The following is a 25,074-nucleotide window of genomic DNA, read 5'->3' as shown; positions in this document are numbered from 1 at the left end:
TGGGGAAAGAGGCTCAGGTAGGGTAAGTGCCCAAGGTCACACAGAAAGTGTCTGAGCCGGTCCTGGCTCTGTCGGTGCGCAGTCCCGAGCTCTTCCTGCTGAGTGTGGCTGTGGGAAGCGCTGTGCAGTGCACAGGGTCATGGCACCACTGTGTGCTGACAGGAGCCTCCTGGCCTCTGGAAGATTCTGTCCATCCAGATTTCAGGGGATGCTTCTTTGGCAAAACAGTTGAACTGCCCGAGGTTAGCCCAGGCTGTTTAACCTCCAAGTCCCTTGCCCATTCCGTCCTCCAGTCAAGGGTGGTGGATAGTGCTGGCCATGTTGTGATGGGGAGGGATCCGCTGCTGGTGTTTGGGTGCTATTCTGGGGGGAAGCCTGCTTCCACCATGGCTGGGCCTCACCTCTGAGAGTTGGCTTCTGGAATAGTCTAGAAGGACAGTGTTAGCTGAAATAACCTCTACCTTAGGACTGATTCTAGTTTTGTGGGGTTTTCTTGGAGGGGGCAGGTATTGGGGTATGGTTGTGGGGTAATTAAAATCCACAGTTTGAACATACTCATAAAAATATGACATCACTTTTATCCCTGCCCCCTTCCTTCTTTAGGTCCAGGGCTCTGGCTTTTCTGCTCAAACCCACTTCCAAAAGAAAATCATGATTAGCCTAATACCGATCAATTACACTTTAGTATAAATAAATCAGCTTAAGGACCGTGGCTGTGGCCATTGGAGGCCCATTCCCAGGAGCTTCAAGGAGCAGCCAGATAATCCCCGATTACTTCTCTGCCTGTGATTGGGGTGTGTCTCTATTCTCTCCGCCTGCGTTCACACCCTCGCCTGGATTTGCCTCCTCGCCATGGGCCTGCCCCCTTTGCTCCTCACTGCTGAAGAGTGGAGGTGCTGCCTTCTTGGTGGAGAGCCTTGGCTCTAGGGGGATGGGATATGGTGTGGATACAAGAAGATTTGAGTTGAACACTGCTAATCTTAGATGCCCTCTGAGGGCTAATCATTCTGTTTTTCAAAGAGCCAGGCAGGAGAATACTGTTCACTATGCCAAGGCTTTTCATATTTATATCATTAGCCTTCGGAAGAAGTAGGTGGAGTTGTCCCCATTTTACAGATGAGGACAATGAGACTCAGAGGAAACTGAGTCCCCCAGCACACAGCTAGTGAGTGACCAAGCTAGGATCCTGGCCTCTGTCCATATGAGTGAGGTCTGTGTGTGGTGAACTCAATGCTACAGGAAGCAGGAAAGCCTGCAGCTGTCCTCGGAGGCATGGCATGTACACCTCCTCTGCTGTACGCTACAGTGCCCCATGGTCCCCCTATTCACGGTTTCAGTGACAATCAACCATGGTCTGAAAATACTGCAACAATTTGAGAGAGAGAGACCACATTCACATAATTTTATTACAGTACATTGTTGTCATTGTTCTATTTTATTAACAGTGTTGTTAAGCTCTTACTGTGCCCAATTTATAAATTGAACTTTATCATATGTCCTGTATATATAGGAAAAAACACAGTATATATAAGGTTCAGTACTAGATGAGGTTTCAGGCATCCAATGGGGGTCTTAGAACGTACCTCCCTGAAATAAGGGGGGACTACTATACTTACTACTCCCCACCGTATATTGTAATTATTTGCGAACATGTCTTCTCACCCCACTGTGAAATGGCATTTAGAATGCTCATAAACTTGGCAGATTTATTTTCTGGTTCTCACAAATCCTCCTTGCTCTTTGCTCTGTGTTCCCTTTCTTAACCTTTTATACAGGTCTCCATTAGGGTATCTACCATGATGTATTGCAGACCTCTAATAAAAAATACTATGAACATTTTCAAACACACAAAAATAGAGCAGTGTAATAGGCCCCATACACTCATTACCCAGCTTCCACAGTTGTCAAGATTATGCCAGGCTGGTTTCACCTCTCTCTCTCTTTCTTCCCCACTCTCTGCCTCTGTTCTTTCTGAAATATTTTAAAGCATATCTCGCAAATAATTACAATATAAGGTGGGGAGTAGTAAGTATAGTAGTCCCCCCTTATTTCAGGGAGGTACGTTCTAAGACCCCCATTGGATACCTGAAACCTCATCTAGTACTGAACCTTATATATACTGTGTTTTTTCCTATACATACAGGACATATGATAAAGTTCAATTTATAAATTGGGCACAGTAAGAGCTTTAAAATAATATGCTTTAAAATAAATATTTTAAAGCATATCAAAGCATATGCATTTAATAAAGCATATTAAAACATAATGCCATGTCTTCTTGCACCTGTAATAATCCAGTATACATCCCTTTTTAAAAGGACATTTTCTTGCATAACCTCACTTCCATTATTGCATGTAACAATCAACAGTAACTCTGGCATTGCCTATCTGTATTCATATGTCCTTGATCATCTTGGAAATGACCTTTATAGTTGGTTGGTTGGAATTGGGATCCAATCTCTGTGCAGCATTACGTTGTTAGTCCTTTTATGCCTGCTTTAATCTGGAGAAGCCCCCTCCCTTTAATCAGCAATTTCCCTCCCTTCTGCCTGCCCATGTTCTGCACTGGATATCGAGCCCCCTGACACCGGTGCCCGCTTCTGTGCTGAGCTGGATCCGCAGCTCGGGCACCGAGCCCGGGACGTAGCACAGGCTCAGCGAGCATCTGTCCAGTTGTGTCGTAGCCACTCAGGAAATGTGTTTTGAATGAATGAACGCTATTGTGGGTTTGAGTGACTTAGATAAGCGGTTTTAAAAAAAAGATGACTTACTCGCGTGCGGACGTTTCCTCAGCAAGCGTCAGTCTGTAAACATCCTGAAATAATGGGAGAACTATTTGCTGCGCTTGCCCTGGCCGTGCTAGTTCGCGGTGGGGAGCCCAGACAGCTGCGTTTGTGCCCTGATCAGCAACTGGCCTCCGCAGATCACATGTGCAGCTGACAGGGACTGAGGTCGTTTCTGTCCAGGCTTGAATTCCGCCACAGTAATGACCACGTTATCACTGAGACACTTGGCGCTGGGCTTGGTGAAGACGCCGCACGCTTTTTCTTCCTTCTCTTTCTGGGCAGTGCTTCTTCCCTTGGGCCTTCGAGAGCCTGCCCTCACCTGCCTCACCCTGCGCCAGTGGTGAGGGCTTTCTCAAACCGCTGTTCCTCTGCAGCTGGGGAGGGTCATGGCAGAGCCCGACTGTTCCTGACCTGTAATCGTCTGAATTTGCTCTGTAGAGATAGTATCACCACCGGCACCTGTGTGGGCAGCCTAATACAGGAAACCAGAGGTTCAGGAGGAAAGAGAAAGATGCAAGCCTGCTTCTCTTGACAATGAACTTCATACCTGAAGTTGACAATGAACTTCATATCTGGTTCCCCGGCCAGATCTCCGTGAGGGCTCTGGGCACTTTGGTAGATGTCTTTTTGCCCACCCAGTAAAGGCCCTTCCTTCCTTGCAAATAGCCCTCAAAACGCAGAGTTTGATTGTTTTGTTGTCTTTTAAAAGAATATAATCTATCATTTTAATTGAAATCAGAAGAAAAATCTTGTGATCATCTCCATGGATAGCAAAAGACCTTCAACAAAATCCAGAACCCATTTCTGATATGTATGACATTTAATAAATGGATAAGTTTTCAGGAAGACAATGTCCAGAAGCCAGCATTTAATTTAACAGAGAAACACTGAATGCATTCTATGCAAATCAGGGAAAAGACACAGGTGACCACTGTCTTCACTTCTGTTTAACACTGTATTGGAGGTTGTATCCAGTGCAATCAAATACAGTTAGAGGTATGGGAATTAGGAAGAGGTGAATTATTTCTTGTTTGATTTTGTTTTTTAAATTGCCACTCTTTTTAACACAGCCTTTTCCACTACAAGGAAACAACAAAATTTTAAGTCTTTCTCTCTGGATGGCAGTGCTAGAGTTGCTTTTTTTCGTTTATCTTTTACTTTTTAGTATATTTTCCAAAATTTTTATAGTAAAAATATTTTATTTTTATAATGGAAAATTTAAATATTTATTTTTCTCCTCTTAAGAAAGAAGACTCTCTTCAACCAATTTGGAGTAGTAGACAAAATTTCACACGTATTTGGTACAGTTATATATATAGATAAAGCCACAGAGCTACTGAGATTTTGATATTTGCTTGGATTGTTATTTTCATCCTGAACATACCTGGACTTTCTGAAAGTTAGAAAATAAAGAAGCCCTGACTAGGGCTTAGTAGATGGGAAGATGTGAAGCCCATGTAACCATACCCTCTTTTCTATTCTACCTCTTCCCTTGCTATCTTCAGAGTGAAAATTTTCTTATGTTAGGCTCTCAATTTTGGTTTTTTGTTTTTTTTTTATTCAAGGAGGTTGAGCTACCGAGCAAGACAAAATGACACAGTGTTAAGACAGGCAGGCAGGACAAAGCTGCAGGCCTGTCTCCTCTTCTCAGGAAAGTGCCTGATGACCAAACACCGGCTCACCTCACTTTGGGGTGCCCTGACGCCTCCCTCCCTTAGCTTCTGTTTCCCTCCCTACACCTTCCCCAAAGGTAGAAACATGGCTGGTCTGGGCTGATAAGGCTCTTCTTTTCTAAAGCTTTGATCACGTGGCCTCAGAAATTCAGAGCTGGTAGGCAGTGCGGGACTTCGTTCACAAACAAACCTTCACTGCAGATTGGGTTAAGCACGGCGTCTGGTTTTGAGATGCTTCCCCTCTCTGACAGCTGATGAGGAGTGTCCATCTCTATGTCTCGAATGAATGAGACATGCCTTTTGTGATGACCAGGTATGTACAGTTTCTTAAATGTGATTATATTATATATGCACATGCATCTAGACCTTGCTACAGTTCATCACAGGAAACACTGTCCCAACTCAGTGGTGTCTGGCAGGGAGCTGTGTGTATGTGGATAGTGCTGGTATTTTTAGGGTGGGATTTTTAATGTGTTCATTATTTGAACTAATGTTTCTCTCCCCTGAGGTCAGGGTAACTTCCCTGCCACCTCCTCATCCCAAATCCCCACCTTCCAGTGGCTGTCCTGATACCTTGTGGCACATGCCTTTCTTCCAAGGCTTGGTTAGATTTCTTTTGGTAAAACAGAAAGGTAAGGCAGGCTCAAGAACAGGAGCTGTACTTCCTGCTGGTTTGGGGCTCAGGTTTTTCTCCATCACTGGGCAGTAGGCGATGTCCAGTGCAGATGCCCTTTCTGCTGGCAGCAAGGAGTTGGACAGTGGCCCCAGGTCCCTGAGCTGCTGCAACAGCAGGTTTGTGGGCTGTTTACAGTCCTGAGATTCTGACATACCCAGCCCATAAGCCAAGCACGTGCCAGAGACAGGAGTGGGAGTCTGAGAACACCCTGTGCTGGCCTTGCCACTGGAGTATCAATGTCTTGAGGTACAGAAACTACTTCTTTGCTATCATGACTCTGATTGGCTGACCTTGGCCACTTGTCTGAGTACTGAGTGTATCTGGGGAAGATTTGCAAGATCTCAGGATATACCTTGTGTTGGGAACCAGGAGAATGGGGTGTAGGGGACAATGAAGAAGTGCACTGAGACAAGTCACGTGGACCTTTGGGTCACTAAAAAGAGCCACCTTAGTGGAGCAGAGTGGGCCCAGGGTCTGCCAGGGGCATGGCTACTGCCCCCTCTGCTGGACAGCTGTTCATCCCAGGGGGCGGAATGGGGTTGCAGGGCTGTGTGTGGAGTTCACAGCTGCTATAAAGTCAGGGCGCTGACAGCTCTAGGTAGCAGGACAGCTGGGCTTTTTTGCCTAATTTGATGCAAAGGTAGTAAGAGTCAGGAGAAAGGGGGTGTCTGCTAGCCAGATGAAAGGGAGAACAGAAGAGAGGGACAGGCTGGGAGATCAGAGAGATCTCTTTCCAGACCCTCGGCGAGAGGATTCGGTCAGTCTCTTTCCTCAGGGAATGTCCTATGAGGCTTGTGCAGTTGGACCCTTGGGGACCACAGGGCCCACGTAAGGAAAGCTTCCTGGCCAGTTGCGTGGAGATGTGGTGTGTTACTGCTGTGAGGAAAGAGAAAGCACTGCGTGAAATCTCAGACTGCTTCTGGTTCCAGGTTTGCCCCAACCGGCAGCCCCAGGAGTTCTTGCACAGTCTAGGGTTTTATCTCTAGCTTGGGTGTGTCTGTATCTGGCATCTGGAGATTCTTAAAAGCTACTTATCCACACATACATACGTATACGCATGGCATTCACCTCTACACACACATACACGCATAGTACTTACTACCCACGTGTACATAGGTGCATGGTGCTCACCTTCACACATACATAGACACATGGTGCCCACCCACATATGCATACATGGACACATGATACTCACCTTCACATATATACATGGATGCATGGTACCCTCCCTACATATACATACATAGATGCATAGTACTCACCTTCATATACATACATGGATGCATGGTACTCACTCCACATATATATACAGAGATGCATGGTATTCACCTTCATATACATACATGATGCATGATGTTCCACATACACACATAGATGCATGGTACTCACCTTCATATACATACATAGATGCATGGTACTCACCTTCATATACATACATAGATGCATGGTACCCCACACACTTTCATAGATATGTGGTAAAATATTCACTCAGTCCAAAGGGAATTCGTCTCCTCAGCAGCTGCTGCCTGTGGTCCCCTGTGGATCCTTCCAGACATAGTCTAGGCCCATCCTGGTGCCGGTTTCCCCCTTTGCTCTTCCTCAGGCCTGCTGGGAAGCAACCAGGATGTGAAGAAACAGGCCCACAGGGCTGTGGAGACTCAGCCATGATTTCGGTTGGCCAAGGCCTAACTAGTGCCGCCTCCACCCTACTTGCCAGCTCTTCCTTTAGGAACCCACTTGTGCTAGCTTTGTGGGCTCAGAGGGTCTGAGCACTGAGGACCCACCTCAGGGGCACGTTGTAGATGCAGGTGACGGAGGCAAAAACAACCAACCAAAGTGCTGCGACACTTGGTCTCGAAATCTAGCCATGTGGCCTTGGGCAAGGTGAACCTAGTATTCTAGCCTATAAGAAGAAGGTAATTACACCTTTCTAAAGAGATTGATCTGGAGATTAAATGAAAATATTTGTGAAGTGACTTGTATAGGTGTATACTCAGAAATGTCAGGTTTTTTTCCACTTTTAAGGGATGACCCATTTCCAGAATGAATGACACTGGCATGGAACCCTCTGGATGGCTTCCTGGAAATCCTCTTGGTGGGTTCCTGAGCTTTTATTTCCCTGCAGAAGGCAGCCAGTTCTCCCTCTTCTCCCAAGGTGTGCTCTGCCCACCACCCTCTCCTGCCCGTGGGGAGCCTCCCTCCACCCCACCCCCAGCCTCCTGATGCCACCTCCCTCACTGCCCTTCACCCCTGCAACCCTCCTCCTCTGGGCTCCGGGTCCCCCTCCTCCCACCGGGGAGCAGCAGGCTGCAGCCACTGCCTGGACAGTGCTCTGGGCTGTTTATGGCGGCTCTCCTGGGGTGTTTATGTTGTATCTCTTCAGAAGCTCCTAGCAGATGTCTGTTTATTGCTGAAACTTCATCTTCAGCATGAGAGGAAAGGAGCTATTTTTAAAGATCTTTAATTGGCATGGCTGCATAATGCAGCTTCAATTGCCTCCAAGTTTAATTCTTCATTGCTCTTGTGCTCTACGCATCATGGAACCCTTCAGATCCAGGTGGAGAAACCTTATATGTCCTGATCTTAGAGCAGCACTTACATTTAGCAGGCAGTTATAATCTCTTAAAAAGGCAGGCCAGGGAAGTGAGGGCAACCAGCTAACTGTCTTTTTTCCAAGCTGAGACTGATGGTGTGAAGGGGAGGAGCATTTCTGTGTCCCTGGAACCCAACGCCTTCCCCCCACTCTGCCCTTCCTTCCACTGGCAGCCAGTGGGGTCTGCCCTCACATACAGCTCCCGTTGAACTTAGGTGGGGCTTGGGGCGAGGAAGGCGTGGAACTGAGTAGTTTCAAATGACACTGACCTCCCAAGAGGGAGGAGGTTGCGGACACCGTGAGTCACAGAACCTTGGGATGTCAGGTTGGATGGGCCTTCTGGATCGTCTGGTTTTTATCCCTGCCACCTTGTCTTACCTATGGAGAAACTGAGGCTCAGAAGCTTCCTGATGCCCAGCGGAGGCCAGAGAGGTTTGTTCCTTGTTCAAGGTCACCGGCCAGGCCAGAGTCAAGTCTCTGCTCCCTCCACAATTTCCCACCAGGCTGTGGTGCTTGATCCGTCTAAGCAGCTGTTCTTGCAGCCAGCCTTCCTTATCGAAGGCCAGAGCCTTACCCTCTTCCTAACAATGCTCGCATTCTTCAAATTTAGGATGTGTACACTCATGGCACTAGCAAGCTTTGGTCTCAAGATATTTCCTTATCAAAAACACCTCCCCCAGAGCCTTGGGGCTTAGAATTCCCACCTTTGGTTTCAGCCCTCTTCTCTGATAAACTGTCAGCTGAGAGCTGAACCTTGAGAGAATGGGGGTGGGATGTGTCAGCTGGGAATAGGGGGAGGAGGGGATCCCCGAAGGGCTGTAAAGGAGTGCTGGGGCCTGGAGAGCTATAGGCCAAGCCGAGCCTGCTCAGTGTGCAGCTGTTGTGCCGGGGGCCCTGTGACGACTGACGGACGCTGAGCGCTCACCTAACTCACGGAGGGACGTGCATTGGACAGGCTCACCAACGCCCTCGCAGCCAGACAGAGCATGGAATGTCCACAGAGTCGCACATTGGGGGAACCAAGGGAGACTTCCTGGAGGAGGCAGAGCTTGTTGGTTGAGAAGAGCCTTGGAAGAGAGGTAGGATTTCCATAGGCAGAAGCGGGCAGAGGTCTTAGCACAAAGAGGTGTGGGAAAGTGAGGGAACGTTCAGGGTGTTGTGTGGTGGAAGTGTGGGGGCTGCCTAGAGAAGCCCAGGCTGGAATCATGCCGGCTCTGAGGTGTGGAGGGCCCTGTATGCAGGGGTGTGTCGTGGGGGTCTGGGCCAAACCCAGCAGCCGGCGGGGAGCCACCGGAGAGGGATGGTCAGAGCCATTCTTCAGCGCACTGCGCTCTGCGCTCTGGCCGTACACACAGCCATGCTGACCAGACAGCTGCCATTTGCCTGGGCTGAGGAGTGCCGAGGGGAGCAGGGTCGGGACAGTAAGGTTGGGCCCCAAGTCAGGCTTTGTCTGTGTCCTGGTCTTTCCCCACAGCCTTCTTTGTGAAGGGAGTTGGCGTATGAAGCGATTTCAGTTAAAAAGGAAGGCAGCCCATTTTGGAACTCCCCATCTAGGGTCTTAGAATGCGGGACATCTGCCACTCCCTGCAGCTCGTGCCACCAAGTGAGCCTGTCTGAGCTTTGGCGGCCCTGTACTCTGTGTAGAAAACAGTACCAGCTCCCCTGCCCCCTCGGCTCAGCCTAAGCTGCCTGCCCGATCACTCCCCCGCTGCGAGGCAGGCTGAGGAGCGGACACGGGGAGTCAGGGGTGCTGAGCTCCTCTGGGGCACCCGTGGACCAGGTGCAGGAGTTCCTTGCCTGAATGTGGGCGACGCAGCAAAGCTGGGTGGGGCAGGAACCAGGTGACCCCCTCCTCCTAAGGAACAGCCTTTGTAAGAACTGGTTTATAGGCATCAGCTGTTCTCGGAGCATCGCGTGCCATTGTCAGGAATGAAGCACATTCTCTCCCTTCTGTGGTCTCACAATCACCTGAATATCCCCTTCAGGTGGAGCCTGCCCCAGGTTTCCTGTGTGCACTTGGGGTTTTCTTCTCCAGTTGAGGAGGGAGTTGGGCGCGCTGTGGGGCCTGTGGGCTTGACTTGATGGCCTGAGCAGGCAGGTGGAACAGGTAGGGGGTGATTGACTCCCAGCCCTCTGGACATCCTGACCACAGCAGGTGGATAAAGGCTGAGCTCAGCGGCATGGCAACCTGGTGCATTTACGGCTTTGACATTTGAGCAGAACTGCTAACTGGCACCTGTTCTCTGCCATATATATCTCAGGGACACCCTTGCTTTGTGTGATGGAATAAATTATCCTGCAAGCAGCAAATGGAATGAGTTTGGTGCCTGTGGGAGCTTTTGATGGGGTTAGGGTAGGGCATTGAGATTGGCTTGCTTGCTTTTTTGTCCTACCATCAGTGCTACGGACAAGAGACCAAGTTGGTTCATTCATTGATTGATCCATTGATCGCTCAGTGCATTCATTCTGCCAACCAAGACTTCTGGAGTACTCTCTATCTGAAGCCTGTTGTCACAGACCATGGGTTTTCAGAGTCACTGTAAACCATGAATAAGCCACATACTATAACTGAGTCTTGGATTTCTCCTCTAAAATGTGAAATGGGAGTAATTCTACTTATCTCATAGGGTCATTGTGGGGATTAAATGGGACAATGAGTGTAGCACACCTGTCATGGTGCCTGGCACACATGTGGCCTCTTCCCCTCCGGCCCATTTCTCAGAATTGGCCACAGGAATCCTGCAGTACAGATGAGGACAGGGTGTCTTGCTGCCTCAGACTGCTCCCTAGGTGACTTTTACCTTTTAGTAGTGACTTATTAAGAGAATGACTCAGTCAAAGCACTTGTGTGTACAATGAAGCAAGATGGGACACCTTTCCCTTCATGGTGAGGTCATCTCATAAGATCTTGGAACTGCAGGGCTGGGAGAGCCTTATCAGCCCCTCTGGTGCTTGTTTCCCCCCTGTGACGGTGCAGCCTGGGTTTGCACAGAGGGGATCCATCCCATCTTTGGACACCTGCTCCTGATGGCTTCCTGTATCCTCTGGCATAGGCCAGAAGTCATAGCGAATGTCTCTAATCCATCCACCACATGGTAGCTCTTCAGATATTATTTTTTAAAAAATCAAATCTTTGATACTATAGATTATAAGATGTACCATTATTTTATATATATTCAAGAAAGAAAAATTGCTGCTAATTAAACTGTGGCACAATGCTTCGCCATCTCTTAAAATTTTTATATTTCCTGAAAAAAAATTTTTTTAGACTTTTGCCATACATTTTTATTTCGTATCACTCCTGTATACATACAAAAAAAGCAAATTGGTTAAGGCATTTCTAAAACTTCTTCACTCTCAGAATCCAATTCTTCCAAGTCACTTTTTGACTCAGTCATCAATGTCTGTATTTTCTGACTTGTTGTCATCTTCTGGTCAGGGGTCATGTATTTCTTCATCTCTGTTGTCTCTGGAATTTTTTTTTCCAGTTGCTGACACCCAGTTTGTAACTTCAGATGTTTTGTTTTCTTTTTCTTGATTTTACCAGATGGTGTCATTGAAAGATTTTCTAGTTAACAACCAGGACTGACATCCCTTCCTTAAATGGCCCTTAAATGTTTTGGTTCCTGAGAGGTTGAAGATTGCAGTTGTTCAGATTTGCCACCAGGAACAAGAGTGAAGTTTCCATATGTGAGGCAGTGACAGCTATGCTACAGCTGCATCATGACAGATTGTGAGATGCTGGGGGATTATGATACATTCTGCTTTCAGACGTTTTATACTTGAACAAAAATGCATCTTCTAATCAGGGAAATATGGTATGTAAAGACAGCCCTCTGGTTCTTTCTGGAGTCTTCTTCCAGATGAACAACCCATGTTGTGGGTTCAGCAACTTTACCCTCCCTGTGGCTCTCTCTCCTGAACATACTCCAGCTTGTCCATATCTTTTTATACTGTGAAGGCAGTTCCCAAACCATAATCGTATTCATGGTATGACCACACCCAGAGGAAGGGAGCTATCACCTCCCTAGTTCAGGGCCTTCTACTCCTCTTAATGGAGCCCAAGATTTGTCCGCTTTGCTGGCAGCCGCATCGCATCACTGTCATTACTGCTGACCAGGTCTTTTCAACATGTACTGTTGCTAAGCTGCTTCTCCTCTGCCCTAAACTTGTGTGGCTTTAGAATTTAAATGCAGAGCCTCCTGTTTTATTCCCACCTGGTTTAGAGAAATCATTTCTATTAAGTTTCAACTGGTTAAATTTAGTGCAGCCTTGCTCTGTTGAGCTCTTTCAGGATCCTATTTAAGTGTGTCTTCCCCAGCATCACCTAGGTTGCGGATAAAACGCCTATCAGGAGGGAGCCCCCGGCCCACTGCTAGAGACCTCCCCTCTGCGGACCTTGGATCTTTAACTGGCTTGCTTTGGGAACACTGGTTCAAGCTGCCCTTGCCTAGGCTCTACCCGTCTGCCTCTTTATGACAAGATGCCTTCCTGAGGCTACATCTGCATGTCTGCTGCAGTTCTCCATCTACCCTCAAGTATCTCAGCACAGAAGGAAATGAATGTGCCTTGACATCACGTGTCCTTAGTTCCCAGAAAGCTCTGACTGCGTTCAGGTGTTCTTGGGCTGCTGCAGAGATTGCATTAGGCAGTTTAGCATCTCGTCTCCAACCTTTCTCGGTGCTCTGGGAGGTCACTTTCCTGGCCAAGGGAACTTGAAGCCACTGTAAGTATCTGAATGTCCTTTTTTTTTTTTTTTTTTAAACTCCATCTCGGGTCCCTTTTTCATCCTTGCCTCTCCTGTTTCTGGAGTTGCCTCTCAGGGAGTCTGAGTCACTAATTTCCTTATCCCAGGCCCGGACCCTGCCGGCCTCCCAACCCTTTGAGGTCGGTTTCTTAGAGGCTCAGGCACCAACTTCCCTTTCTTGGCCTCTCACTAATTTCACAGGAAATGATTGTTTTTCCTCCATAGTTCCGATGTCCTTCTGGTCACTAACCCCTTCCAGCACTGCCGTGGGAATTAGGGAATTAGGTTACTCCCCGTTGCTATAGACGCTTCCTCTTTCTTCTACTAGATGATATTCTCAGCAGGGCCAGTCCGAGCCTTTGGCCACTGGGGCTTCCAGCACTCCCCAAGGTGTCTGATCCCACCCGGCCCTGCCAGAGCTCACCTCTGGCCGGCCCGGGCTATCCCAGTGGCAGCACCACTGGGTTCCATTTCCGTGGTGACTTTATGCCTCCGTTCCTCTCACCCATGTGTTCTCCAGTATGCCTCTCTTGGCTTTGTGGGCTTGTCACACAGGCATGAATCTTCGTTGTTAGTACAGCTGTTCTATCCCCCTGCCCTATGCCAAGCCCAGTCCTTTGAGAGATAAAAGCTGTGCACAGACAAGGGTGTATAGTCTATCAGGGAAAGAAAAGGACACATTTCTGTCTGCATGTGCATGCATAAACGTGGTCAGGAACGAGGCACAGGTGGCTAATCACAGTGGTTACCTGTTTCAGCGTGGGGACACACGGGGCAGATCGTGCCAGGAGTAGGAGGGAAACATTTCCTGAATACTTTTGTTTTTGATTTTAGAGCCCAGTGAGTGTATTTCCTATTTATAATTTTTAAAAAATCACAGATAATCTGGGGTTCTGGTTGGCTAATTTAGAACTGTTGAGGCCCATGTGAAACGAGTGTGACCCACCTGCTTGAGTCAGGGCTATGCAGCTTCCTACCCACCTGGGCCCCAGGTCTGCAGGTGTGGAGCAGGCTGGTCCCAGGATGCTCAGCGTGCGAGGGGCCACCAGGATGCCCTCCTCTGGGGCCTGGCTCAGGCCCAGCACATGGAGGGTCTGCAGTAAGCAGGGCCTCCTCTGTCCTTCCTGGCTCTCGTCTCTGCAAAGATCAGAATAATTTGAGATTTTACTACCATTTGTTATAATCTCAATGTACTGAGAGCTGGTGTTCAATGGGCACACCTGAGCCTCAAGTGTTGGTTTTCTGCTGTGAATCACCTAAAACTTACACCATGGTTTTTTCCCTCTGGTGAACTCCAGTATTGCAAGATATTGGAATGCTCTGAAGCTCTGGGTTTGCCTGGAAGAACTATGTACCTTTCTTTTACAGACCTGCAGTGCTTTACAAATCATCTCATCTGCCCAGTGCAGGGGATCGAGATTAGAATAGGTCTAACACCCCTTAAAAATACAGGCCCATGCTGGGTTTGCAGATAGCCAAGGTCAGAGCTGGCTCTGAATAAAAAAATGCAGCATGGGAGAAGCCAGTCCAGGTACCTATAATTGAGGAAGTGACCTGTTTGGGGAGGTGACTTTGTTTACCTTGGGAAGTTGAGAAGCAGTTATTGAGCACCTACTGTGTACCCTAGGCCCTGCGCTATGGGGATGGCAGGATGAATCTCCCAAAGCCTCTCCTCCCAAAGCATTTACATCAGGCTCGGGGGAGCAAGACACACGGTGTGAAAAAGTAGCAGGAGATTTTGTAACAGTTCAGCCAGTCACGGAAGGCGAGTCACAGGGTGGTTCGTGACTAATGTCCATATGACTGGGGGAGACGGCAGTGGGTGTGGGAGTGTTTTCAGGGGCTGGAGAGGGCCTGGGAGGAGGCGGCAGCAGCAGCAGCAGCAGCATGTGGTCTGGATCCCGAAGGGCAGGTGAAGTGTGGATGGATGAGAGGGAGGGAGGAGGGGGTGTCTCCGTGGGTGCAGAGGCCGGGAGAAACGAGAAAGGGCCCGGCGTGAAGGTGGGCAGAGGGAGATGCAGTTGGCAGGCGGTTTTAGGACAGTTGCACACAGTCTTCAGGAAGGGGGTGGGAGATAGATTGAGTTTGAGTGGGTTTCAATTCAGAATAGGGATGGGAAGAGGATGTTTTCTACTTAGGCATTTTAAACAACTGCTCGTCCATCCATTCGGCAGTTGTTTACGAGCTCTTACTCTGTGCTGGGCACTGTTTTAGGTGCTGGATTGCAGCAGGGAGAAACCAAAACAGGAAAGCACCCCTTGCCACATGCAGTGTATATTCTAGGAGGGGACACACAGAGACAATAAACAAGAAAATTAGATGTGTGGGAGGCCAGGTGATGAGAGGTAGGGTGGAGAAAACCAAAGCAGGGAAGGAGATGGGGTGTGCTGGGTTGGGGGAAGGGGGGGCAGTGGGGGAAGGGCTATAATCTTAAATAGGTGGCCAGGGAACGCCTCACTGGCTCAGCCTGTCACTGGGACTTCTAAACCAGCAAGGGACATGTCTGGGGCCATAAGACAGGAGGCAAGGCCAGATCTGCAGGGATCTTTGGCCCCAGTTGACCTTCTCCAACCTATTGGGATTCTTGGCTAGGTAGCAGGGAGCCTTTGAGTGTTCTTGAGCAGTGGAGCACCATGTATGGGGAGATCTCCCTAGTGGCTTTGTGGAGGATGAGCTGAGACAGGGAGGCTGGGTGGGAGGCTGAGATCCTAGGACGAGATGATCAGGACCTAAAAAAGTCTACTCATGTGACATACTCTATGCTGCAAACTCCCCATCTGTTAAATGGGGATAAACTAGTCATTACCTCGTAGGCACGTTTTTGAGAGGACGAGATGAGTTACTGAATGTAGGATACTTAGAACAGTGTCCGCCACCATATAGTAAGTGCCTAAAAAATACTGCCTTGACCATCTGTCCCTCTCCTTATACATGTACGTGTGAACAAATGAATGTGTTGTCCTAAAGTGAAGCCAAATGAAAAAAATAACAATGCTTTTAAGGATTAAATGAGGTAATTCATGTAATGGATTTAGCTTAGTGGCAGGTGAGCGCTAGGTGAATACTAGTTAAAAGCACTGTTACCACCAGATATTATTGTAAAGAGAATGATCTTGCAGTGGAAATCCTCGTAAAGTCTTCTAACCCAGCCACTGTTTATTGAGACTGTGGCGTGCCAGGTGCCACACTAGACCTGTCATCTCGTTTTATCTTTGCAACAACCGCCCACACGCACATCAGTGTGGACCACATCTTAACAGATGGGCTCGATCCACGAGTGGCCTGTTGTCAATGTAGACATTGACGTATAGGTTCTGCTGTCAGTCTCCCTGGGTATTCAGTTCCCACACGGGCACAGGGAGTACAGAGCGGGGCCAACTTCCAGGGCAGACCAGGGGCGGTCTCTGTGTGTGGGAGGCTTGGGTGGGAGAGGCTGTGGGTGAGTCAGTACCTTTTCTTAGTGACTCAGCCCTGCAGGCCTTATCAGAGCCTTTCGGCCACAAAGAGAGTTTATCTGAGACCTGTCTTGGTTGCCCTGACCCTCTGTGTGCTGGAGGGACAGAGACTGATGGGTTAAAATCCTGGATCCCCCACTTACCAGCCACGTAAGGCCAAGATAGAAGTTGATTTCTTTGTGCCTCGGTTTTGTCATCTGTGAACCCACTTCATGTGGTGGTTTTAGGGATTAAATGAGTGAAGACATGCCAACACTTAGAACAGTACCTGGCCCAGAGCAAGCACTCAAACAGTTGCTATTATGCTAATCATAGTATAATAATATTATAAAAGCCTTCCCGGTCTCGGAGGCCAGAACAGGATGTCCTATCCTCTCTGTGGGATCGTTCCTGTAACACATTCTGTTTTGTCTTATGACGTAGATGTTGGTGTCTCTCTGCCCTTTTCTAGATGATGAATGATATCAATCAAATGTGGGTTTGGTTGTTTTTAATCCCTGGTGACTCGTGCCTTGTATTACGGGGTGTTGAAAGAGGTTTGCCAAAAGACGTGGACTCCTAGTTTTCCTCTTTTTTCCAAGCCACTTATTCTGACCTGATGACCCCTCCCAGGATTATGGACAATGTCTGGTATTTCCAAGGGTACTTTCCAGTTTGCCAAGCCCATGCACATTCATATTTCACGGGGTCCTCACAGTCACCCTTGTGTGATTCCTGGTAGCTGTCCTCATTAAACAGGTAAGGAAACTGTGGCTCTCCAGAATTGAGTTATTTGCTCAAAGACGTTGCAAAATTTGAAGGTAACGAAATAGGCACCCCCTGTCCCCTCCCAGGAAGCCTCGTTCTGGAGGTTCACGCTGAGCATGGCACTCAAAGCCATCTCATCCTTTCCCCTTTAGCCCTTTTCCTAAAGAGGACTGGGAGGAGGCCATGTGACTGACAGACCTTCGTACTGTTCTGCTTTTATCCCGTTGCCAGGTCCTGTGGCTTCCAAACCGAGCACATGGTGATGGGTTTGAGCTGAGCGGATGATCAGAGTTGCTCAAATCATCCCCACTCCCATTTCCCCTTCTCTGTGTGTCCAAGGTCTGGGCTGGGACTCAGCATTCGGGAAGTGGTGGGGCGAGGGGACACTGGGATGGCCTTGGAGCTGTAAGCTTCGCAGCAGTACCTGCACACGAACATGGCCAGAGGGACCTGCAATCGGAGGTGGGGGAGGCAGGATGGAATCCATGGCTTCACTCAGCGGGGAGCAGGTGCTGGGGGCCGGCCCAGAACCACGTGCAGGAGGCAGAGGGGCTGCTGGGGGGTGAAGCAGAGACTACTGGGCGCGCAGGGTGGGGAGGGAAGCACTTCCTCCTGGGAGGCAAACAGACAAGTGACCCCTCCAGCTAAGGTGGAACTAAACCAGGCTCCAGGACAGCCTTTGACCCAGACTTACCAAACTCCATGGAGTTGCTCCTTAAGCAGAAGAATCTTCTGTTTAGTTCAGCTCAACAAAAGGTTATGGAGGGAGTGCCTATGGTGTCCCCGCAGGTGGAAGAGAGGTAATGAGTTCTGAGCACCTGCCATGTCCAGGCAGTAGTGCAGTGGCTGCGTGTATGTTCTAGCTCTGTGTCTTATGAGCTGTGGGACTTTGGGTAGGTGCTTTAGTTTCTCTACTCGGTGTTCTCATCTGAGATTGGGGCTGTGGTGCCTGCCTCACAGGGAAGTTGTCAGAATTGGATGGAAACACCCTCGCAAAGCACTTTGCACATAGGTCCAGGCTCACAGTAAATGCCTACCAGATGGCAGATTTTGCTATCCTCTGATTTATAGTCTCTCATTTAATCCTCACCCTAACTTTACAAGGTAGACGTCATCTCACAAAGGGGAACGACAAACCTCGTGGCTGAAAGGACTTGCGCAAGGCCTCGCAACGGGGCGGGCAGCAAGGCTGGGCTCGAGCCCAGGTGCCGGCTGAGCGGGAGGCAGCACCCCGCCTTCCAGGGCCTCTGCTTCCGAGTCCCAGGCCTGCTTTCCATGCTTTGTGCTGCTCCTCACAGTCCCAGCCGGGTGCTCAGCAAATACTTACTGAATAATATTTCCTGGCTTGGTTTAAGGGAAAGCAGGCTGGGGAGGGGGTGCAGGAAATGGGACCCCTGGAACATTCCATGCTCTTGCAGATGTCTAGCTGGTCCAGCCTGTGCACGGGTCCCTGCTGGTGTCCTGCACGCCACCCCAACACCAGGCAGGGAGTGAAACCAAATCGTGCCCTGAGGGAGGATCAGCCGGTGCCTTTTCATTTTTCAAATAGCACAGAACAAATCTATGAAAAGGAGAAGGGCAGTAAGGGAAATACCTGCCTGGATAATCCCTCGTGGTGGGGCGGCCGCTGCCTGAAGCTTGTTGCTGGAACACAAAGAGTCGCCCGGCGGCCGACAGGTGGGCGCTGGGCAGCGCGTGGCGGTGTGACGCGTGTGTCCTGTGGGGGGGAACAGGTGAGGCCCCCCCCGGAATGCTTACTGACCTCTCCCGCTCCCACAGGTACGGCCGGGCTGCTTTCCCTAACATTGTTGTGGTCACGAGGATTTTCATAGCATTGCAGATCACGGATTCCGGTTTGATTCTCTTGCAAATGTTGGAAGCTACCACTTCTGTCTCTGCCTGTGTCTCTTTTTACACCATCTGATGCTCGTGTCTGCACTGTCCTTACGTGGCTGGTCATTTAGTTGATGCCTGTGCAGACCCTGGCGTTGGGCTCCCCGTGGCCTGCGGAGAAGGCGGCCGAGTGTGCTCATCGTGTCCGCCCGTGGCGCGTGCTGCACAAGAGGTGGGGGGCCAGCACGTTTGGGGGCTTAGTTTTTCCCACCAGGCCAGGGATTTTTTTTCTTTCTCTAAAACCCTTTAAAAAACGCATGTGCAGGTGGAGCTTCTTGTCCTGGAGGGAATTAAAGGGGTGCTATTAGAAGAGGTGGGGGTATGGGAATAGATCATCTTTGGGTGCTGGCCCAGAAGGTAGTGAGAAAAGGAGACAAAGCAAAGATAATGTTGTTTAGCACAGTGCCACGTGTCAGGCACTGTAGTTGTATCTGTGAAGTCACAGTCTCTTGGGACAGGTGACTGAGACAAAAACAAAACAAAACAACCAAAAACCCAAAGAACTCCCCATGGGATTGAGACAGGTGCATCTTGGTTAAAACCCGCTGATAGGCCGGGCGCGGTGGCTCACGCCTGTAATCCTAGCTCTCTGGGAGGCCGAGGCGGGCGGATTGCTCGAGGTCAGGAGTTCGAAACCAGCCTGAACAAGAGCGAGACCCTGTCTCTACTATAAATAGAAAGAAATTAATTGGCCAACTAATATATATATATATATAAAAAATTAGCCGGGCATGGTGGCGCATGCCTGTAGTCCCAGCTACTTGGGAGGCTGAGGCAGAAGGATTGCTTGAGCCAGGAGATTGAGGTTGCTGTGAGCTAGGCTGAGGCCACGGCACTCACTCTAGCCTAGGCAACAAAGCGAGACTCTGTCTCAAAAAAAAAAAAATAAAATAAAACCCGCTGATACATGCCATCTCATTAAAATCACCCCGGAGCTCTTCGAGATTTAAAAAAACAAAAAAACAAACAAAAAAAAAACCTAAGTTCCAGAGAAGGAAACTTGCCTGAGGATGTGCTTGGGGTATCAAGATGCTGCCCCTGTGTCTGAGCGGTTCTGGATGAGGGAGCCGCAGGACACTCCATCACCTCCAGCAGGTCTGAGCAGAGGTGTGAGTGGCAGCAGATGTGGCCTGCATGAGGGGGAGACCCCAGGCTCAGGAATCAGAGTGTCCCGGGGAGGCAGCACGTCAGGCATTATAGGCGTGAGGCAAGAGTGGTACAACCTCAGTGAATTAGTTGTTGATCCCTCTGTGAGCCTCAGTTTCTTCACCTGGAAAATGGGTTGGATGATCATCCAGCTCCCAGGGCTGTGCTGGAGGTTAGATAAGATCACACAGATGGAAGAGTGTGGCCCACAGTGCATGACCCAAGTAAGTGCTCAAATAAGGCGATTTCTCCTTCCTCTTCCTCCCTCCCCCTTTTCTCCCTTACTTCCTCTTTTAACAAGAGTTGTTTTAAATAGCTATCTGGGTTTTTTCCAGCATCACTTAGAAGTCAATGACAATCAGCTCCAGCTTCCTTCTTTCTCCTCTTCCCCTTTCTTAATGCATTGGCGAGGGGCTGGGCGTTAGGCTGGCCTCTCGCTGGCGACTGCAGCCTGGACCGCTCTCTGTTTTGGTCTCAGGATCTCCCTCTCCCAGCAGGGGCGTCGTGCCAGGGGCTTGCAGCGGCCTCCCCTCGCTTCAGTTTGAGGTGACACCTCGCTTCTCCCTGCCTGCCCGGGGCTCACCGAGGACGTGCAGCTGGCTTTTCTTTCTGAGTGTGATTTGGTGATGATAAAGCAGCCATTTGCTTAGCACTGTTGTTAGTTGGGGCTCTTTTGGTTTCAAGGGACAGGAACCAAATTTGAATGAGCTTGAGCGAAAATGGAATGCATTGGAAATTTCCAGGGGAGGCTCAAAGACTCAACACAGGTGCTGAAGAATCCAGCCCCAGGAAGAGAACAGGTGACCTCCAGCATCCCCAGAGTCGAGTCCCCCGTTCAGGGGTCCATGGCTGCAGGCAGCTCCCGGCTGACCCCACACAGCTCTCCAGCCGACCCAGGAGGACCAGGTCTTCCCCAGGTTTTTAAGATTGGAACTTGGCCTAGCTCGGAGCACATGCACACGCTTTGTACCAGTGAATATGGCCACGGGGGAGAGATACTCTCACGAACCTGCCTTGAGTCCTATGCCCACTCATTTGGCTGGAGAGGGAGCAATGGACCCTGTTATCAGAAGAAAGGAAGAAGGATGCTAGTAATGTTAATAATTAAGAATAATACTAACTTACTTTTATCGAGTGCTTACTTTGTGCCAGATGTTATTCTAAGCTCTTTTACCTGTGTTCTAAGCTACCTGTATTCTAAGCTATCTTTACCTGTGTAAAGGTAAAGAACTTTACCTCATTTATTCTTCACAATCAACCTCATTTTCCACCCCAGGAAACTGAGGCACAGAGAGGGTAAGCAATTTGCTAGCTAGGAGGAGAACTGGGATTGAACCCAAGCAGAGGGCTCCAAAAGCATGCTTAGCCACCCACCCTGGTGCAGACCATAGCAACAGATGTCACCTCCTCGCACTTGCTCCAAACACACACCGGGCTGAGTCCTTACAGCATTGTCTCTTGTCATCTTCAGAGCAGCCCTGGGAAGTGGGTACCAACATTATCCCCATTTTTAAATAAGAAACTGAGCTCACAGAGATTAATTTGCCTAGAGCCACCCAACTAATTTAAAGTGACAGAGCTGAGATAGGAACCTTGGTTTGCCTGATTTGGGGCCTGAGCTCTTAACTACCTCCCTGGGTAGCCTTCGTGTTTAGACACTTCTTGCTCTGCCTGAAGCTCCCCTGGTGGTTGGGGTAAAGAGAAGACCTGGCTCAGTGTCGGGATCTGGGGTGTGCAGACCTCTGCTTGGTGCGCGAGCTGGTCTTGATGTATCTCACGCTAACACCAAATACTTATTAAGGGCCAAGAGGATGCCATGCCCTGTCCAAGTGCTTAAGGTCTCTTAGAGAAGAGCTCAGGCTTAGAGAACCTCAGGGGGGAAGGTCCCCCCAAGTTCCTCTCCCTTGGGCCTCTCGTGTCCCTTGGGATCCATGAGGTCACTCAGGCTTGCAGAAATCCTTTCCTGCACCACCCAGACCAGGCCCAAGGGGTCCAGAGACCTTATGCTGCTTTGCCTGGGGCTGGTTGTGATGGCACATCCAAGGAGAGACAGCGTTTCTTCATTCTGATCAATTACCAGGGAAACATTGGGTCAGGGATGAGCATGGGTGTGGGCTCAGGCCAGTTCCACTGTGAGTCCCAGGGCTGCTATGGTCACTGCTAACTGGGACTCTGGGAGAGGCATTGGCTGTGCCATGCCTCAGTTTCCCCCTCTGTAACTTGAGACTGTACCTGCCTCACAGGGTTGTTGGGGGGATTAGCCGAGGTAGCACATGCTAACTGCCCAATGCAATGCCTGTGCACAGGTTAATCCCTCCCTGTCCTTTTAACAGCTAACTAGATTTGTATGTCACTCTAAAAGTCAGGGTGTATGGATGCATGCAGCTAGACGGGGTCCTCGGTAAGGAAATGACCAATAATCTCAAGCTCCTCATTTTACAAATGGGGAGACTGAGGCCCCTCAAGGGAAGGGAGGGCCTGGATTTTAGCACCTTCTAGTTTGGTGGTGGTGCAGGGAGCTGGAAGCGTGTTTGGCTGTTGGTCAGACAGAGGGTACGAGTCGGTCCTTTGAGTGGCTGGATCTCAGTGTGCCTGGGCCTCTGTGGGATCTGACCAGTGGTCAACGTTTGTGGCCAGGTCCAGTCATGTCCACCTCCATCCCACTATAAAGACAACCCAAGCAGAACCTCAAAGAGCCCCATTTCCCTGCCGCTGGTCTCAGTAATGTCCCAGGATGGGGGTGGAAGGGGTAAGGACCTCTGTTCCTGGGATCTGGGGAACATGAGGAAGTCCCTGGTTTCTCAACCCTGGTTGGACAGACGGGGATTCTGTGCCAAGATGTCCAGCTCCCCACCCACTGCTTCTGGAAACTTCCCTTGAGAAGCAGGGTCCAGCAAAGTTGAGGCCTCCAGTCTCTCTGGCTTCAGGCTTGAGGTAGCAGCACAGAGCCTACAGCTCAGGCTGATAGAATGTAGCCAGGGCGGGCCAGCCTGTTTGTCAGCTGGCACCGTCCCTGAGGGGTGTGGGCTTTATAATGATGATGATGGTTGCAGCTTCTGCCCAGGTGGCTGCCCTTGGAACTTGCCAGGCTCACCAGGTGTGTTGGACACACCATGGCTATGACAGGTGTTGGCGTCCAGGTCACCTCTCACCTGAGCTTGGTGGCAAGGCTCATGGGCACTGGTCAGCCAGGCCTGGGCTCACATCCTGCTTGCTGTGGGGCCTTGGCAATTGCCACCTGCTCTCTAAGCCTCTGTTTCCTGTCTCTGAGGAGCCACTGAGATCAAGTGTGTCTAGTCTCTAGCAGGGCTGATTCCATGCATGACCAGTGCTCAGCAAATAGTAGGTTCTCTGCCAGTAATAGCTTGGGAATTCTACACAGTGAATCCCATCTCTCAGCACTTGAACGTGGCCCTCTGTGTGCCGGAGAGAATGTGTGTGTGCGCGCGCGTGTGTGTGCGCGTGTGTGTGTGTGCGCGTGTGCGCGCGTGTGTGTGTGTGTAAACAGGCCTGCCGCTCGGCTGAGCCAAGTGTTTGCAGTTCCCTGGAGTATGGACATTGCCTTTTATAGATCTCAAATTTCACATCTGTGTTAGTTTTTGTCCTCTTGAGGCTACCTCTTAGACATTTGAGATTTTTTGTTAATGTAAAAGTAAATCATTAGAAATATTTTGTAACTCTGGGCTCCATTTTCCAAACAGGTGTAGAGGCATTTTCTACAGAAGCAATAGGATGTAACCAAATAATGTGGGTGGTCACTGGAAGCTAAAATAATTTGTTTGGGAAACTAGGCCATGATCAGATGGCCCACTTGCATAATTTTCTGGGTTTTTTGTTTGTTTGTTTGTTTTTTTAGCATTTTGGACCTTTCTACCTTAGGAAATGTGACCAATTTTGCATGGGAGACTTGTTATCAAGTTCTACATCAGCTTGGTTTACTTTCATTGTGTCTTAAGCTTAGAAATTCTGACACTGTTTTTACTAAAGCAGCTAATAGAGCATTCTCTTTCATATCCGCCTTATTCTCTCAGCAGTCTTTGCGTAGAGATAGGATAAGCCCTCAGGATGCCCAGACTGTGGCTGATGATAGAATTTGTTTAGAGTCTCACTATTTTTTTCTTCATGGGCAAAACTTGTTGGCGCACAGAGAGAGATTAGATTCTCTGTCCGTTTCCTCTTGATGGGCGAAGTGTCACACAGGGCAAAGTGCACAACATGTGCGCCCTCTTGGAGGGGAGGAGGTAGCAGGCTGTGACATAAGATCATGTAACTGACATTAATTGTTGGGCTCTTGCTTTTACAGGAACATGGCAAGCTGTGTGTGGCTCATCCTGGAGGAAGACCTTAGCCATTGTGAAGCCTGAGAATCTGGTGAGTAAGTCACAGTGGTGGATCTTTCATGCCACTGAGTAGCTCTTGGGGGCGCTGGCCCTAGGCTTAGAAAAGTGCGGGAGCACGTGGACTCTCTTTAATCTCAAATGCACGTGACCCCATTTGAAGTAACAATGCTGGTGAAACCTTTGTTTTTCTCCTAAGCCTCTGTCTTTGCTGACGACTTCCAGGGTTGCACCGCTCTCCCCCGCTGTTGGAGGAGGCTGGGAGGCAGGGATGGAGACTGCGGTTTGTTTTGGAGGGGCAAGGCCTGTCTGACTCAGTGGTGTTTGGGTGGGTCAGTCTCTTCCCCCCTTCCCCTAAGCAGGGCCAGCAGCTCAGCCCTGGGATCCCAATCCCAGCCCTGAGAACATTCCAGCCTCTTAGCCACCCGGATCTCTGCCAAGGCAAGGATCTGGCCAGGCGGCTTCTGTAGGGAGTGACTTCGGAGCACCCTGGACCATCTGTGCAAGGTTTGAAAATGTGACTGCAGCATCTTCCCCTGCGTGGGTTCCATTCTGAGGAGAGCAAACCTGTTTACACCTTTCTGTAGATTCAGAGGTTCGTGGAGCTGGAGGGTCTGGAAGGCTTGAGCAGGCGGGAATCGGCAATGGCCTTGCCTTCCACAGTCACCTCCGTGGACTGTTGCACTATGAGAGCCTCCCTGCCCCTCTCCCGGCTCCACTCTTGGCCCTTTCTGCTCTGGCCTCTGCAGTGCTGCCAGAGACCCCTCAAAGGCACCTCCGACCCTCGCTTTCCCATTGGCCTGCAAGGCCCGCTCCAGTGGGAACTCGGCATTGTTTCCTGCCCCTCCCCTCTGCCCCTCTCTAGTGCCACTGTCCCAGCACAGCTCACCGCTTCCAGGGCAAGCTGTTCCCTCTGGGCTGGTGCCTCTTCTTTGCATTCGCATGGTGATTTGTTCATAACTCAGATCCACCGCCTGTCGGGGTTTGTCTACCTGCCCGTCTCGCCTGCCTGCTGTGGGAG

The 25,074-nt window shown here is 49.7% G+C and overlaps 1 protein-coding gene across 10 annotated transcripts in view; it reads left to right on the top strand.

The window, feature by feature from the left end:
• The window catches only part of LOC105859950 (F-actin-monooxygenase MICAL2), a 154,822-nt gene that overhangs the window by 1,430 nt on the left and 128,318 nt on the right, over positions 1-25,074 (top strand). For 9 of the 10 annotated variants that reach the window (XR_002223646.2, XM_076002169.1, XM_076002173.1 and 6 more), the window contains exon 2: positions 24,020-24,087. The gene's annotated coding sequence lies outside the window, so the exon portion shown is untranslated. Of the gene's footprint in view, positions 1-11,553; positions 14,388-24,019; positions 24,088-25,074 lie in introns of those variants that run through there. The other variant, XM_076002174.1, reaches the window with a different exon arrangement.

Source organism: Microcebus murinus, chromosome 4, assembly GCF_040939455.1.
Source record: "Microcebus murinus isolate Inina chromosome 4, M.murinus_Inina_mat1.0, whole genome shotgun sequence".
In the NCBI taxonomy this organism is placed as follows: domain Eukaryota; kingdom Metazoa; phylum Chordata; class Mammalia; order Primates; family Cheirogaleidae; genus Microcebus; species Microcebus murinus.
Note: the sequence above shows the minus strand (reverse complement) of the source record. Positions and strands in the feature narration are given on the sequence as shown.